The sequence below is a fragment of the Barbus barbus genome, assembly GCF_936440315.1.
Source record: "Barbus barbus genome assembly, chromosome: 44".
In the NCBI taxonomy this organism is placed as follows: Eukaryota; Metazoa; Chordata; class Actinopteri; order Cypriniformes; family Cyprinidae; genus Barbus; species Barbus barbus.
In genome coordinates, this window is record NC_136722.1 from 11,895,487 (window position 1) to 11,901,486 (window position 6,000).

Sequence of the window (6,000 nt, forward strand, 5' to 3'; positions counted from 1 at the left end):
GGGACGTCACGGGCGAGGTGATGTAATGACCAGCTGGTATAAAAGCACGTGCGGTGAAACCGGCGTCAGCTTCAAGAATGAAGCAAGCTTCTGGCAGAGATGCCGGAAGTGTGGCCTCGCAACGCAGCGTCTCGTTCCTTCGAGGAACTGGGGTTACATACGTAACCTAAGACGTTCCTCTTCAGGAACTGGAGCTGCGTCAGGAGACGCTTTGGGGAACGAGATACCCGCGGCACCAGACTTCCAAGTCCCTGCCCTGTGTGTATCCAACGGAGCACAGCTAGGGCGAGAGAACGGAAACCTGGACTGGCTCGTATGTCTAGGCCATAAAACCTGACAAGGTCAGGGGCGTAGACCATCCCGCAGCGTTGCAGATGTCCTGGATAGGGACACCTGCGAGAAAGGCCTTGGAGGCCGCCACACTCCTCGTGTAATGAGCTCTGACTCCCATGGCGAGGGGAGATCAGAAGACTCATAGGACATCTGAGTGGCATCCACGAACTGACTGCCTCAGTGCACCACGGAGGAAACGTGTAACTAGGGGTTGTCTGCCCACTGTCAGTCCACCAAGAGGGGTGTGGTAAGCCAAGATTGCCGCCACATATATCCTTCAAGGTGGAGTGGGCTAACCTTGCGGAGAGTCGAGCCTGCAGGAACTCCAGCACTGTACCAACCGGGCAGTTAACTGGGTCGAGCTGGTGATCTCCACACCATGAAGTGACCATGAACCATACTCGGCCTGGCCAGAACGGGGCTACTAATAGCAGCCGGAATCCGTCCCGGCGCACTCTCTCCAGAACTCCGGGGAGCAGATCAATCGGGGGAAAGGCGTACAGACGAAGCCTCGGCCACGTCTGAACCATGGCATCCAGCCCCTCGGACTTGGATGACGTAGAGAGTACCAGAGGGGACATTGCGCTGTCTGAGTGGCGAAGAGGTCCACCTGAGCCTGGCCAAACACTCTCCAGATCTACTTCACCACCTCGGTGTGAAGCATCCATTCCCCGGATAACAGCCCCTGCCTCGACAGGGTGTCTGCTCCCACATGCTAACCCAGACGCTCAGAAGGGAGCGGCATGCTCAAGGTGACCCTCTAAGTTGAGGGGAACAATGCCAGCTCGACCAACAGGAGAGCCGGGAGGAAGCAGCATGGCCATAGGCGACCCTCTAAAGTGAGGGGAGCAATGCTAGCTCTACCAAGGCAGAGCTCTGGAGAGCGGAGCACTTAACTCTCAGCATGAGAGGGAACTCAGACGCTCAGAAGAGAGCGGCATGCTCAAGGTGATTCTCAAAGTTGAGGGGAGCAATGCCAGCTCGACCAACCAGGAGAGCTCAGCCTCATAGCCCACGCAGGGAGCTGGTGCGCCAGCCTGTACAGGGGGTGCGAACCGCAGACCTCCTTGGTGGTTGCTATAAGAGACAACCGATGTGTTGTCGGTGCGAACTAACACATGGCAACCACTTCGGTCTGGGAGAAAGTATTTCAGAGCCTGAAACACGGCCAGCATCTCGCTGACCGAGCGAGATGATGACCCCTCCACAGACCGTGGGCAGGGCGGCCACTCATGACCGCTCCCCGACCAGTGAAGGATGCGTCCGTCGCTAGCATACGCGGCAACATGGAGCTCCCAACACCAGGCCCAGGGACAAGAACCAAGGTTGTCTCCACATGTCCAAGGCACATAGGCACCGCCACGTGACCTTGATCATGCGAAGCGGGTTCCCCCCTCGGTGAGAACCCCCTGGTCTTGCGCCACCACTGTAGGGGTCTCATGTACAGCAGGCCAATAGGTAACACGTTGGACGCAGCCGACATCAGACCCAGCAGTCTCTGAAACTGCTTGACAGTGAGTGACTTGCCCGAAGGGAAGTACCCGGTACTGGTAAGCTTCGCCCCCGAAAGCAAACCTCAGGAACTTCCTGTGAGTGGGAAGGATGGAGACATGGAAGTATGCGTCCTTTAGATCTACGTGTCAAACCAGTCCTCAGACTTGATCTGAGATACTGATGCAGATCTAAAAAGAGCACGCAATCCTCCATCCTCCTTGGAACTATGACGTACCGGCTGTAGAACCCGGACTCTCTCGCGAGGAGGAACCACCTCGATGGCCTCCTACCTCCTGTTCCATTACCAGAGCCTGCTCGGGGCCCACTAACGTGGAATTCACCCCGTTGAATTGAGGCGGACGACAATCAAACTGGATTCTGTAGCCTCTCTCTACAGTGCGCAGAACCCATCTAGACACATTTGGCAGTAGCTTACACTCTGCAAAATAGTCTACTAAGGGGGAACCAGTCCCTCGAGACTGGCCTCTGGTGTAGTCAGAGCGGCTAGTTTGGTGCCCTGAAGCAGCGAACCGGCAGGGAATGACCGAACCAGCTGCTCTAGAGACCCCCGAAGGGGTGGCGAGCATCTTAGCTCCGCTATGGTACCGGGCGGAAGAGACTGAGACGTGCGCTCGCTGGAGACCGCTGCACTCTGAAGCACCATAGCTGGCAGGGTTGGCAGAACGATCTCCTGAGGGCTTTTAAGAGCCAAGGTTGTCTCCACATGTCTAAGGCACGTAGGCATTGCCGCGTGACCTTGATCATGCGAAGCGGGTTTCCCCTCGGGGAGAACCCCTTGGTCTTGAGCCAACACTGTAGGGGTCTCATGTACAGTAGGCCAATAGGTATCCCGTTGGACGCAGTATCTGAAACACTTGACAGTGAGTGACTGGCCTTCTTTCACCCTCCTGACTCTCATGAGGATTGATTCGATCCGAGCAGGAGACATACGTGCCTGCACCGTGGTCGAATCCCCACCACCCCCAGATAAGTGGTTCTCTGTAATGGAGAAAGCACACATTTCTTGGTGTTCACTTTTAAGCGAGCGAGAACAACATCTCAATGTTGAGCCGCCCTCCGCTCTGATTGAGCGAGAATCAACCAATAGTCGATGTAATTGAGTATGCGGACGCCCCGTAGCCTCAGCGGAGCTAACATTACAGAGAACCACTTATCTGGGGGTGGTGGGGATTCGACCACGGTGCAGGCACGTATGTCTCCTGCTCGGATCGAGTCAATCCTCACGAGAGTCAGGAGGGTGAAAGAAGGCCAGTCACTCACTGTCAAGTAGTTTCAGATACTGCTGGGTCTGGTGGCAGCTGTGTCCAACGGGATACCTATTGGCCTGCACGCCCACACGCTCGTAAAAGTGTGGGGTGAGAGTGCTAGGCCGAAGGGAAGTACCCGATATTGGTAAGCTTTGCCCCTGAAAGCAAACCTCAGGAACTTCCTGTGAGTGGAAAGGATTGGCTGGGAGGTCCTTGACCGCGCACCCTTGTTACCTTGCCTATACGAGGAGCCAGCACGTGGCAGGGGCTGCTCTCGCCCAGCAGCCCTGTGAGCTAGAGAGCGGCGAGGGAGAAACCCCCACCCTCATCCAACTCCTTGAGCAGGTCAGCCTGGCATGCCCGCAACACCACCATGGCGTGCAGACATAAGCCAACCCGACCTGCTGCCGCGTACCCCTTGCCTTCAGAGACGACACAGAGTCATGGGACAGATAGCTCGCAAGTGTCTGTTTCACACGCAGCATCGCTCTGTGATCGCGCTCATTCGTCCCCATCACATACCGTAGTAATCAAGAAGGGACGAAGAGGCGGGCCGAATTGATTTCCCTACGACCACACTGAGGTGTCGAGGTCGGGGGAAAAAAAGGCAGGCTCGGATGTGGAGGCGAGTCTGAAACCACAGAAAATGCAGAAAACCCTCTCTGCGGTTCGACAAGCCACTCCACAAGCTCCTCATATTGGGGTGACAGAGTGGGTGCAACATGCTCGACGCTTCCCATGTCAACCTCCTCGGAGGAAGACACGAGAAACGCAGACGCCGCTGCCCGAGGGGAAGTAACCGTGAGGCGGGCTTCCGAACTCGAGGAGCGGTCATGGGATCTGACAGGTGAGGATGGAGATAGAGACTCACTCGTCTCCGATCCCTCCATCAGATCCCGCCGCGAACCCCACGAGCGCCGCCTCCGCTCCGCCTCAGCGCCAACACACACAAGCTGTGTGTATCCCCCGCATACACATCTGCAAAACATCTGCAGGGAGGAACACACAGCTCGTATTGCGCTTCTTCCATATTCCAAGCCTTAAACTGGTTCTTATTAGCCATAGCTAAAGACAGACAACAGTAAATAAGACTGACAGAAACACAGAGCGCTTACTGAATAACAAAAAGCTGACGCCGGTTTCACCGCACATGCTTTTATTCCAGCTGGTCATTACGTCACCTCGCCCTTGACGTCCCTCCCATCCGTTGGACAGATTTCATTGGTATTCAGAGCCGGTTACGCTGTATGCGTTCCTCAAAGTGTCTCCTGATGCAGCTCGAGTTCCTGAAGAGGAACTAAATAGACATATGTAAAGCCTATAAATACATATTCATTTAATGAAAAGTGATGGTAAAGACATTATAAATGCTGTTTTGAACATTTAATATATGTGTACACACATGCACATGGAAACACACACACACACACACACACACACATGCATATGTTAATTATTTGCATTAATTTAATTAAAAGTGACAGTAATCTGAAAGTGCCAGTGCTAGTGTTGTGTCATACTGGATTGTTGCTATTGCTTGCAAACAAACATAAAGAACATGACAAATAAACAGTTACAGTAAGATGTGTTTTTGCAGGCCATATTTTAAAAGTATCACCCTGTGAAAAAAGCAGTCAGTTTGCTGTTAGGAAAATATGAACCCACGTAAACATGATGCGACTGGTTTTGTGTGAAATGTTTTACTCCTAAACATCTCACCTCAGGGTCTTTTCACCACAGCGAACTGCAGCAAAACGGTCGATTATTACTTGTCTCTCATCTTTCCCCCCGACCCGTAATAGATTGCCGAGTCCCAAACCTCTCTGAACTCTGTCGCAGAACAGAAAATAAAAAAAAAAGCAAAAGATTCCTTGTTCAACTGTTTTTTTCCCCCTTGATCAGCTGTTTAAGTGTATTTATGTATTTTTCTGTCACTGTGCTATGAAGCGCCATTCCGCAGCATAGAGACTCTACTTAGGTTGTCCTAGATCTGTCCATTTACTTCCCTCTTAAAACAAATAGATGAGTTTAGGAAGTGCTGCTTCCTTAAATATACAATACCTCAACATGTGGGGCTCGTTATGTAACGTATGCACGAAGAATGACTTTTTCCATCCATTATGCACACTGCTTTTTTTTATTGGCGTCTCTGGCCTTGTATTATACTTTTCCCACAATTGTTTTTGGTTTGTACATAATGTAATGCAGCCTTGATGAAGAGGAGTAGCCATAAGCTATGCAATAATAATGAACTTTGGGAGCCAGCTTGTGCAGAACTGAAATAATTCTGTTTGAGGATGACTGTTAAATATCTACAGCTGTCGAATTACATCTACAGGGAGGCTGTTAGATAAAAGAATGCATGTGATTTATTTATTTCACAAACTGTCAGCTGCTCTGAAATACTCTTGATGCTTCAACTTTATTTTGAGAAGAAAGGAAACAAGATGATGGGGGGTATGTAACCATTTTTGTGTGCTGATGTTACATTACCAGCATTTATCTGAATCATTAATCTCTCTGGCACGAGAGAGAGAGAGAGAGAGAGAGAGAGAAAGGGAGAGAGAGAAAATCGCTGATTTTTATCATTTTACTCTGCAATTTCCACAGTGACTTTATGAGTCATGCAAAACATTTCCTTACCAATTTTGGGGAATTAGGGTCAAAATGAGGCAATAGCAACACTGTTCTTCAAAAAATACAAAAACAAAAAACTTTGTCCTAAACAGAGACCTATCATTACTCTTAAGTAACATGTTGACTGCTATCGACTATAACTCAAACCTGAGCTGAGCTGACATCTTAGTCTTTAGACTCACTTTTGATGTTTAAGTTCCTTTGTGCTTTGATTGACAGTGATTATGAGCTGTGAAACAGGAGTCACTTATGCCACACATGTGGGTGT